The sequence below is a fragment of the Stegastes partitus genome, unplaced genomic scaffold (assembly GCF_000690725.1).
Source record: "Stegastes partitus isolate 25-593 unplaced genomic scaffold, Stegastes_partitus-1.0.2 Scaffold564, whole genome shotgun sequence".
Taxonomy (NCBI): Eukaryota; Metazoa; Chordata; class Actinopteri; family Pomacentridae; genus Stegastes; species Stegastes partitus.
Window position 1 is genome coordinate 68,739 of NW_007578295.1, and position 10,841 is coordinate 79,579.

The following is a 10,841-nucleotide window of genomic DNA, read 5'->3' on the forward strand; positions in this document are numbered from 1 at the left end:
TTTTCAGTTCACTGTAATCTGGACCTTCGGCTGATTGAACCAGAGACACTGAAAGGATCCGTTGGGTCAGGAAATGTCAGATTTCTTATTTGTGATGTTTTTAATGCATTTTATCTGCAACTTTAGCCTCAGATATAATGTGTGCAGCGAGCGTGTACTGACCAGAGAAGAGAGTTAGCATCCAGTAAATATTAGCTTTAATGGGAATTAGCGATGCTAATGAGCTAGCTGATCAGTCGTAGCCTGGTTACAGTTAAACGTAGCAGCATCAAGCTAACGATGTCCGTGTTGTGTTGCATGTCGTCGGCCTGAAGTGTGTTGCTGTGATGTGATCACTGAGTTAATGAAGCTGTCCGTGGAGACGCTGGTTCACGTTAACGTAACGTTTAGGGAACTAAAATGTTACTAAAACAGTAACGTTGAAGTTCTACGTTGTCAGTGGTCTTGAATACCTGGCCAAAGCCTCGAGAGGGCGGAGCCTCCTCACAAACCAAAATATCTGTACGACAGTAAGGAAGTTCACCATTTAGTCCAGGTGACCCGGTTCTGGCTTCAGCCACCTGTTGGTTCTTCATTTTAAGCTTAGTTTTATTGCCCATTGACAAGTTGTGTGCCAGGGTTGTGAACAGAAATGTTTTCTTGTAAGATCCATCCATCATCTCTACACCTTCATCCTCACCAGGGTCATGGGGGGCGGAGCCTATCCCAGCTGACTCAGGGTGAAAGCAGGTTCACCTGGACAGGTAACCAGTCTATCACAGGGCTACACTTAGAGACAGACAACCAAGCACACTCACATTCACACCTACGGACAATTTACAATCACCAATTAACCTCAGCATGTTTCTGGACTGTGGGAGGAAGCCGGAGAACCCGGAGAGAACCCACGCTGCACGGGGAGAACATGGAGACTCCACGCAGGAAGATCCCGGGTGTCCTCACCGGGACGCCAACCGGCGACCTTCTAGCTGTGAGGCCACGGTGCTAACCACCGGGTCTAATGTGCTTAAACCCTCCTGTTGGAGTTTTGTGCAGCAGATTGTGCAGTTTCAGGCTTCAGCTGTAGAGGCGGCGGCAGGGCGTCGGTCTTTACCATAAAAAAGTGACGGCATGGTTCAGCCTGATGAGAGCTTCAAACACTCTGAAGCAGTAATTTGAAGACTTGGTTTGGGCTTTCTCTGAGGAGTGGTGCCTTCAGCTGTTCATCCTGTACACATCTGACAGGCTCAGTGTAGACCTGCTGGTGTTCCTGCAGACTGTCAGAGGGAATGTTTCAGGTGACAGGACAATATATGCTTGATGATAGTACTGCTCAATAAAAAGCCAACTTCAATATAAAACACATCTGACTCGTTTGAAAAGGGACAGGACGAGCCCAGGCTGGTCAGGTCCTGACTAAACTAAACAGGCAACACACCAGAACCCGACTCCAACCGAGCTGTTTCAGGAACCAGAACACAACAAGAACACACAAAAAGAACAAAAAGAACAAAATGAACAAGCGCCATTAACATCATCAGGCTACGTTCTCCTTCCTCATGTCTGTACTTTAATCTTTTGTACATTTTTTAATTGCGTCATATTCATGCAGCCCGTTCCATCAAACCCCCACCAATGGAAACAGACGGTTCAGTTGGTCCGAGCATCGAGCTGCTCCTGGTTCTGTTTCCTTCAACAGTTAAACCCTCCGTCTGTATGCTTACAGTCTGCTTTTTGCTTCATACATGATTTGTGCAGTCTTAATTCTACCAGATGCCCAACTTTAAGCTGTGTAATCTTAAAATCAGCTTCGTGGTGTGTTCATAATGTCTCCATGATGTTCTATAGAGACTCTCTTTGTGCTGTGCGTAGTGACTGTGAGCTGCTCTGTAGCTGTTGCCCGTACAGTCATTTAAACACGCTAACACCAGTGAACTGTACAGAACATACAGCTCTCTCCATCACTCCAGTGACCGGCTAGATGTGAGGATAAGACCTCTCATTTATTTGTGTGTCGCAGTTTTCTTCAGGTTGGGGACAAACAGAGCCTGAACTCAGAGCTCTGGCTTCCAGGAGCCTGAAAAGGCAGCATGGCTCCTTACATGCCTATAAAGACTCTTTTATCTGAATTCAGTTTAGCTCATCAGTTATTGACAGACGTGTGCAGGTTTTCACGCCAGCTGTTTGTTGTCCGGCTCTGAACACGCTGACAGTCAGCGGTTGTTGTGAGACTGATTTGAATCTACATTCGGCCTTTTTGTCTTCTAAAAACAACAAAATTCAAGCTGAACAATGTTGTGAAAACATAAATATGAACTACAGATCACAGTCTCTTTATGCTCCTTCAGTTCTTGTAACCAGGTTTCATCTCCATCATGTGCTTTCTCTCTCAGCGTGTTGGACCTGCTCGTCTTCCTGACACAGAGCAGAGCTGCACAGCAACACGTCAGCTCAGGAGGTTCATAATAATGTCAGAACGTTCTGCAGAACACCTATCTGTGGAGGGACCCGGGCTTCCGCTGTGTCTTCTGTTAGCTGAAGTGACCTTTTATAGCACAAAAAATAACCTGAGAACAGGCTGTTTACGGCTGTAAGAATGTCATCGAGCTGGTACTGGGCTTTCCCCCGCTTAATGCTTCCTCTCTACTCAGGTACTGGTGCGCCATTTGAGGTTGCTGATACTGAAAATGACAATCATGAGTTTACACAGAACAACCGCTCAGACATCAGGAAATCAGATTTTCATTGCATTCTGAATAATGACTCACTCTTCATTAAAAGGACAATTCTTCAAAAATAAAACCTGTACGGTTAAGTTAAAAACTGCTGTTTTACTGGTGATCCGAGCTCCAGAACCGGTCCTGACACATCACAGGGAAAGACACCGTGGTTTCAGTTTATCGAGTGCAATGCCGAGACTCACTGTGGAGATCGTGTCGACTCAGTGATCATCAGTGACAAAAGTCCACAGCAAAGAGACTTTATTAATGGCAGAGGGAGGTCCAGGTGTTCCAGAACCACTCGACAACGGGCCAGACAAGGCAAAGGACAGCACAGGATATTAGGGTGTAAAATAGAATAAAGTAAGATCAACATATAGAAAATACAGAAGACAGTCACACATCCAGAACAACAGCCTCATGCTGCTGTAAAGCAGGAAAACGCTCTGACAACGTTTTGGTCTCACTGCTGACAACAGACGCAGAAACAGGCTCAGACAGTTTGAAAAGAAACCTCCGGTTCAAACTCTGACGTGGATTTCACTGTCAAGCTCTCCATGTGTCACCAGGAAGACTCGAGTGTTGGTGTCCCGTGAATCCATGGATCTGCTGGAGTTCAGGTCTCAGAGGCAGAATGCTGCTGCTGCTGATCACACTCAGTGGTGAGCAGCTGATGGATTTCCTGTAATGGAATACAGGTCACGGTGGTAAACTGCATCAGGTTGTTTGGGTGGAGCGAGCAGTCTGAAAGTACCTGAGCTTTCCAGTGGTTTTCCTCTCCTCAAGACAAAAACATGCTTCTTCTGTCTGACATGTGAAAGGCAGAGCGTCGCCTCGACAGAACAATCATTTGCATACAAACTGTACCTCCGTGTAAAAGTGCAAAATGATGAATTTTCAGTTTGTACAGCGGTGTACGAAGCACAACCCGACCCGGAGCCCCAGAATGCAGAGAACACGACTCACCCGGTACATCTGGACAGTTCTGAAGCTCAGCTGTGACGAACTCGTGTTTGTGAGAGATTATCGGGTAACTTGGTTCATTTCTCCAACCGTGTGTTTAGATCAGATCAAGAAATGTGATCACACAAGTTAAACTAGCAAACCAGCAGATTATCTGTTGAGTCATCACACAGACAACAAACCTGACAATAAAACACAAGCTGGAAAAAAAAAGAGGAATTTACAAGTTAAAAGCAGTGACATCACTTCATCAGCCTCGTTTCCTAGAAATGTACGTTCTGCGTTTTAATGCAAATACAGCTCTGATCGCACCGAGCAGAACATGGCTCATTAAGGCCTGCTGTGAGCGTCAGATCCTCCGTCAGCGGGTCCTGGATGCTCACCCAGGACCGGGTTAGGCTTGCATGCACAACGATGATGTGCAGATTTACTGGGAAAGTCCCTTTACCAAGAGCTGCGGCGATGAATTCCCGCATGTATGTTTGGTGTTATTATAAGTGTGATAGGCTTGTTTTGGGTTGTCACATGTGTAGGGTAAAAAAAAATGATGCATGTTGTTACGTATGAAGGTCCAACACAGGTTCTGTAGCTGAACCATTTAAAAGACAAATATAAGATAAATATGCAGCGATGTGTGCTCGCCTCAGACTTCACCTGAAAGACATCCTGCATCTGGAAATCAGATGTCAGCAGTAGAGAGGACAGGCCTCTGCATCCACACATGAAGGTTCAGTCCAACAGGTATCAGTGTAGAAACGGTTCAGTCCTCAGGAATCGTCGTACAGTTTGGTTTGAAATGTGTCACTCAGGTAGAATTTGACCTATATTGAAAGAAGCACTCACCCCTACTCTGGACTGAACCAGCTGAGTAAGCCTTCGCACATCGCAGCTCTGGAAGAAGTGAATCACTGGCCTGTCAATAATTCACACGCTCTGAGAACACAGCATCATTTACAGTAGAACCAGAACGCCAGCATGGCATGTTGTGGAATCAGAAAGTAGCAAGACGCTCTCACACGCTGACATTCCCACGAGAACACGGCTCGCTGAGTGAGGACGTGTTGGTGATACTCTATGTTTCCGTTTGTGTGTAACAGTTCTGCACTCCAGCAACACGTCTGTATCGCCTGACAGTCATCAGAACACGAGCCATGTGGGCCAGAGTTCAGCAGGAGGCCTGCTCGGCTGTCGTCAGTACCGAGGCACAAGGCTGCTGGGTCCAGTGTGAAAATCAACTCGTGTGCTTTGGAAACTTAACCGGATCACTTGCAGGAAAAAGTAAAACATAAAATTAGCTAAAGCAGAGAGAACACCTTTAATATCTGACAGACAGTCGAATGAATGACGGATCAGTACAGAGTCCTGGTTGATGCTCTCCTCAGACAGCTTCCCTCGTCCGGGCTTCAGGCTGCGTTCAGGTGGTCAGAAGGCTGATAGGATTCACAGACACTTTTTTTAACCTTACATAAATAAATACACCAGAAAGAAAGCAAAAGTCATGGGACCTGCACACTGATTTATGCTGCAGCTGAAGATGTCAGTGTGACGTGTAGATCTACAGTAAATCTAAACTTTCATTTAAATGCTCATCATGCGTTTACAGGCTCAGTATAGATCCTGCTCATGTGCCACAAGCATCATGTTGAGAACGTCACCAGCCAGGTGTGATCATGTCTGTTTGGTCCCACTGGCCCCGTGGTGACGCTCAGAGAAGCTTAGATATATATGCTGTGTGTACTTCTTCAGCATTCACCTTTTTCTAAACTTAATCCTAATTATTGAATCCACTGAATCAACATCAGAACTTTCCAGACCACGTCCCCACAGCTCTGTGGCCCAGCAGCTGCTAAACACTGCTTTAAAAACAATGACATGGAAACGCAGGCAGCAAGTCCATTAACTGGCTGGAACGTCATAAAGGTTCTGATCCGATGATGTAACAGCCGACCGACCGGTAACGTCATAAAGGTTCTGAACCGATGATGTGATGTCATGACGACATCGGTTCAGGACTTTTATTACGTTATTGGCCTTTTATATTTCAAACATCTCACATTCATGACGGTGTTGGGTTCTACAGCCTGAACGTGGTCCAGAACCACACAACGCTTCACACTGACCTGCTGCTGAGGTTCTCTGAAGGTTTTTGTCTGTTAGAATTTCCACAAAAGTCGAAACTTAAACTGAATGCGAACTGCAGCATTTACCAAAAGACAGATGTTACGTGTGTCTGTGACTGAAGCCCAGCAGAACCGGTCACATGTAGACCAGAAGAGACGAACAAACCCACAACAAGTCCTGGTTCCATGTCAGTGGCGCCGCGTGGAGACTGAGCTCTGGTCAGCGTGTTCACTGGTCTGGAGGATTGGTGTGAACGGCTCGCTAACTGGCTGATGTGAATCCTCAGACGGGTGCTGGTGGAGGTCCAGAGGGCAGGAAAACAGAAGTAATTGATCAGAACCATAAATGAAGAGACGGGCCTCAGCAGGGATCCTTGATATGAAACACACATCGGACCGTTTGTCGTGGCTGTAACAGGAGGCAGAAAGGTGTTTTCACGTGTCTCAGCTGAAGCAGACAAACACCTGAACTCACCGCCTGCTGGTGACACAAGCAGCTTAAAGGCGACGGTGGAAAAAGCTGTTATTTTGCCGAAGCGGGTTCTTGGTCTGGAGGTATAAATACCAGGTGGGTTTCTCTTGAATGTGCTCTTTTCCTGTGAGGCGGCTGTCAGGTGAGGCTACGCTGCATCTTATTGTCTTTACATGTGGGACGGTGAACTCACACAATTATGACATATTTTAAAATCTAAATGAGCTTTTCTGTCAAGTCACAGAAACTATAGATGCAAACTGTTTAGAAATATTGGCTTGATATCTGATATTTATTTATATATATTTAGCTTGAAACACAGGCTGCTTTTTTCTTATTTTGTCCTTTTTTGTCTTTTTGTTTTTTTGTATTTCCAAAAACAAGTGCAGCCTTCCTCAGAGCGAGGTCTGTCTGTCACCTCTCGTCAAGCTTTATTCGCTGAAAACCAGATTTCCTGTGGAATAACTCTCTCTCTGAATCATTTCAAAGCGTCTCCCCTGAAGAATCTGAGAAAAGGAAGACTGAGGCCAACGGGAGGTTCTGCTCACGGTGCCACGGTAAGAACTCACTGTTTTACAGCAGAACTCCAGATCCAGAGTGACCTGAACAGAAGTACTGAAACAGCTCTGGATGTGTTGACCTGCAGCGTGTGTTCAGTGAGAGCAGCCATGTGTGGATCTCTGAAGGTTTATGAGCAGAACATACAGACGTAGGAGAACACAGCAGGCTTTGTGTTGCTGAAGGATCCACACATCAGCTTGTGATGCTGTGAAAGCTTCTGATCCGGACCTGTAGGACTCGGACCAGCAGTGTGAGGCGCGTGGGGGATTGTCTTTGGGCTAAATTTCAGCAGCAGATTTTTGACAAGTTTGAAGATTTGCTCTCACAAAATTTCCCAAAGTGATGAAGCTGACAGTTATCATGCTGATGTCCATGCTGTGAAATGAACCGTTTTTAAAGTTACTGAGCAGAAGTTCTGCTGAGAGCAGAGCCGGGCTGGTGGCACCAAAACTCATCACAACAGAAACGCTTCTGTTCTTTCTGGGGGAAATTCAAAACTTCCTCATTTCCCCAAAGTGAATTACATGAAGATCAAGTAACATATTTTACAAAACATGCATCTGTTAATGCTTTCCATACCTATATGTTTATATATATATATATCAATATATATATATATATATATATATATATATATATATATATATATATATATATATATATATATATATATATATATATAGGTATACGTGTGTGTGAGCTGTTAACATGACGCTTGGAGCTCCCCATAAATGCACTAAATTTTAGGCAGAATGATCTTTTCTGACCTGCTTCTCTAGTTTCTTGCTTGTCTGAGGTTTGAAGCGGCTCTTCGGTGGAGCTGTTTTCAGTTTGGTCGGATGCTCGTAGAGCCGCTTTGTTTGAAATGATCGAGAAGCATCCCAGTGTCTACAAATGTGTTGTTTATTTAAATGAAATGCTCGAATTACGAAATCATAAAAAACATGCAGCGCAGCAACAGATGTGCTCGTATGTTGGATCACACGCTAACATCATGTGACATGAACCTCATTTGATCGCAGCAAAGTCACATTTCTTGCAGTTTTTGCTGCACTGTAGCTTGATGTGCTCCATAATTAGTAATAAATCATTAATTGGTAATAAATGATTTATTAGTCATAAATGAGCAGTATAGTACAGCAGTAAGCATTTGCACTGCTAATTATTATTATTATTATTATATATTTATTCCTTATCTTTTATAAATATATATATGTTTTTTATGTGTCCCCATACAGAAGCCCATTCTCGTACTCTGTTTGCACTATTTCTTATATTTATATGTACATTTTCTGTCTCTGTGTGTAAAGCTGCTACAACAATGTGAATTTCTCCACTGTGAGATAAATAAAGGCTGATCTTATCTTATCCTAATAAATTAATTAGTAATAAATGAGCAGTATAGTAAAGCAATAAGTAACACATTAATTAGTAATAAATGAGCTTTATAGCAAATGAAATAGATTTTCAGGCCGGCTGCTGCTAATTTTTCGGGCGCCGTGCTCAGCTCAAGTAAGAAAAGCTTTGAAGCTCACGTTCTGCTGCTGCTTTAGTCATTTCTCATCTGGCCAGCAAAACAAACACGCAGGTAAAATGTCACATTAACCACACTTTCCACACACAGACACACACAGACACACACTTCCATCTGCGATGACTCATATGTGCCCATCAGCACTTAGAACCGGGCTCATACGGCCCAGACGTCGGTCCTGGTTTGTCTCGTCTGTGTCATGTGTTGTTGTGGTGCTTTATAAAGTGCTGGACAGATGGACTGCATCTTCGGTGAAAGCTGTTGTCATCTTCTCTGCAAACATCTGAACTGGGTCTGAGGAGGTAAACGGCTCCTGCTGCTGTGAAACTTTATGTTCAAATGTCACCTCCTCAGCACATTGTGAAAATCAGTTAAATGTCAGCTCTCTGCTTCCTCCTGTGTTGTCTTAGGTAATGAGTAACTCGCTTTTTTCTTACCCAATTAAACCACCTGGTATTTTTCCACTTAGTTTTTCTGATGTTGCTGCAAAAGTCTTTTCTGTCACTGTCCTGAATGACAGTGAGGAGGTGACTCTGCAGCTGCCGGTTTGACCCGCTCCAGACCCGGCGGTACCAACGTGTGCCTGTTGAACAGGAACATGATGGAGCTGCAGCCGCTCACAGCTTCAGTCGGTTCCATCGGCAGCTCAACGTGCACACCAGGCTGCTGATGAGGAGCAATCAGTTTGTGCACCGTGAACGGATCAGATCAGGCGGCACCAGAACACGGAGCATATTGCTTTTGGGTTGACGGGCGTCGCCCCATGAAAGGTGCAGTTAGAGTGAAACCAGTCCGAGCAGAGAAGGATTCCCTCATTAGAAACAGCAGCGTTCGTAATGACGGTGCTGGTGCTGTCCGGTTCTGGGTGTGGGGAGGTTCAGCCGTCCTGCTCTGGTGTTCAACACGGTGCAAAAACACCGTTTTCAAAAGCTGTGGCAGAATTTGATGTTAACATGTGAACACACACCATCAGCTGCTGTTTTTCTAGAATCATCTCTGCAGCGTCTGTACAGCAGGTAGGAGCATGCAGAGCAGAGAAAGATGCAGCTTCACTTCCACATATGTGAGGAGTCGAGGAACAGATGAAACAAGCTGGTGAAGATGCCCCGTGGTCTGACCGGGTCTGAAGTTCTGCTTCATGTGATGACACAAGTTTGGGTTCTGTTTGACTGGGACAGAACAACATGAGCAGAGCTGGAAAGGCACTTAGAACAGTCAGACATGGAAGAAAATCATGTCTGAAATTTAGATGAATTCATAACTGACCTTGAAAAGAAGATGTGATGATCCTCATACGAGCTTCACGTTATTGTCTGAAGGCTTTAAACAGCTGGAAGCTCAGGAAGCAGCAGCAGAGTCTAGTGAAGGCTTTTATCTCTGAAGTCCAGTGTGTGGGCGCTGATTACAGCTGTGGTTGTCACTTGTTGTGGTTTTTAGCTCCATTACCAACATTAGATCTGATCTGGTTTAATTCCTCATATTCCTGTCGCTCTCCTGCGGCGGTCTGCTGGGCTGGAAACGTGAAAAACGAGTCTGTACAGAACTTCAGACGGCGTCTTAAAGTCGGTTGTTTCATCTGAAAATTTGAAAACAAGAGTTTCTACTAATTCATGTCAGAGCGTGATTGTGACTGGGATGCGTGTTTTGAGAAACGGGACTATGTGAGTAGTAAACCCACACATTCATAGTAGTACCAGTATGAGAAATCTACAACTTTCCACACTGTATTGTGGCCAATTGCAATATCTGCAATATCCAAACAGGAAATACTTTTCTGACAAATTGCTGCAGAAAGATGTTGATTGTGGGAAGCCGAAATCAAATACGAGCCATCGCAGCACTTTGATAGCGGCGCGCTGTGAGTAAGGCGTTTGTCACTTTGACAAACAGGAACAGACTTTAATGGGTTTCTTCTGATAAGATAAAGTTCAGAAAAGCCAGAATGAGAGATGACAGTGAGAAGCCACAAACATGCGATGCGTGCTCTCACTTTCTACTGAATTCCTGTTTCTGTGGGTGTACATTTGCATACGACATTTGTCTGCTGCTGGTCTATTGTATAGACGCGTGCTTCCAGCATGATGCTCTATGTCTGACATGAGACTTGGCTGAAAGAAAAAGCTTTGCTCCCACCAGACGCTGCATTCTGGACACGATGGGTTGTTACTCGGATACGTCACTGGAGCCTCTGTGAACTGAAATGTCATCATGAGTGAACAAGTTGAAGCCAAAGATCTGCAAATATATCGTTGAAACCAGACGTTTACATCCACCGTATAAAAAGACACAAAACCTTTTACTTCTCTGTCGGACATTAAATCAGACCAAACGTTTCCTGTTTCAGCTCAGTCAGGATCACCAACATTAGTTCTATCTGCTAAACACCAGAATAATGAGAGAGAGAATGTTTATGACTTTCTTCATAGTCAGAAGTTTACATCCACTAAGATCCTTCAAACTATTTGGGAAAGCCCAGATGATGATGTCATGGC

At 44.5% G+C, this 10,841-nt stretch overlaps 1 protein-coding gene across 3 annotated transcripts in view; it reads left to right on the plus strand.

Annotated features, from left to right (window-relative positions):
• Positions 1 to 6,316: 6,316 nt before the first annotated feature.
• The window catches only part of foxp3b (forkhead box P3b), a 21,026-nt gene continuing 16,501 nt past the window's right edge, over positions 6,317 to 10,841 (plus strand). The window contains exons 1-2 of one of the 3 annotated variants that reach the window (XM_008288551.1): positions 6,317 to 6,350; positions 6,744 to 6,811. The gene's annotated coding sequence lies outside the window, so the exon portion shown is untranslated. Of the gene's footprint in view, positions 6,351 to 6,374; positions 6,397 to 6,643; positions 6,812 to 10,841 lie in introns of those variants that run through there. The other 2 variants (XM_008288550.1, XM_008288552.1) reach the window with 2 other exon arrangements.